This window comes from Lupinus angustifolius, chromosome LG03 (genome assembly GCF_001865875.1).
Source record: "Lupinus angustifolius cultivar Tanjil chromosome LG03, LupAngTanjil_v1.0, whole genome shotgun sequence".
Lineage (NCBI taxonomy): Eukaryota > Viridiplantae > Streptophyta > Magnoliopsida > Fabales > Fabaceae > Lupinus > Lupinus angustifolius.
The window spans coordinates 6,594-7,713 of record NC_032011.1 but is presented as its reverse complement, the minus strand read 5'-3'; positions in this window follow the sequence as shown (position 1 = coordinate 7,713).

Genomic DNA, 1,120 nt, shown 5'->3' with positions numbered 1-1,120 from the left:
CTCATCCTATCCTCATCCTCATTCTCATCCTCATCCTAACCTCATCCTCTTCCCCATCCTCATCCTATCCTAATCCTCATCCTCATCCTCGTCCTCGTCCTCGTTGTCACCCTCATCCTTATCCTCATCCTCATCCTATTCTGATCCTCTTTCTCATCCTATCCTCGTCCTCATCCTCGTCCTCATCCTCTTCCTCATGCTCATCCTCATCCTATTCTCATCCTCTTCATTATCCTATCCTCGTCCTCATCCTCATCCTCAACCTCTTCCTCATCCAATCCTCATCCTCATCCTCTTCCTCATTCTATCCGCATCGTCACCCTCATCCTATCCTCATCCTCATCCTATTCTCATCCTATCCTTCTCCTCATCCTCGGCCTATCCTCATCCTCATCCCATCTTATCCTCATCCTCATCCTCATCCTATCCTCATCCTATCCTTCTCCTCACCCTCATCCTCAACCCCATCCTCATCCTATCCTCATCCTAATCCTCATCCTATCCTCATCCTCATACTATCCTCATCCTCCTCCTCCTCCTCCTCATCCTCCTCCTCCTCGTCCTCCTCCTCCTCATCCTATCCTCATCCTCATCCTCCTCCTCGTCCTCCTCATCCTATCCTCATCCTCATCCTGTCCTCTTGTTATCCTCATCCTAGCCTTGTCCTCATCTTCATCATATCCTCATCCTCTTCCTCAACCTCATCATATCCTCCTCCTGATCATCATCCTATCTTCATCCTCATCCGATCCTCCTCCTCCTCCTCCTCATCCTCCTCTACCTCATCCTATCCTCATCCTCATGCTCATCCTCATCCTCATCCTCGTCCTATCCTCATCCTCATCCTCCTTATCCTATCCTCATCCTCCTCTTCGTCCTCACCCTCATCCTCTGCTCATCCTCATCCTATCCACCTCCTAGTCCTCATCCTCTTCCACATCCACATCCTCATCCTCATCCCATCCTCCTACTCATCCTCATCCTATCCTCATCCTCCTCCTACTCATCCTCATCCTATCCTCATCCTCCTCCTACTCATCCTCATCCTATCCTCATCCTCCTCCTACTCATCCTCATCCTATCCTCATCCTCCTCCTACTCATCCTCATCCTATCCTCAT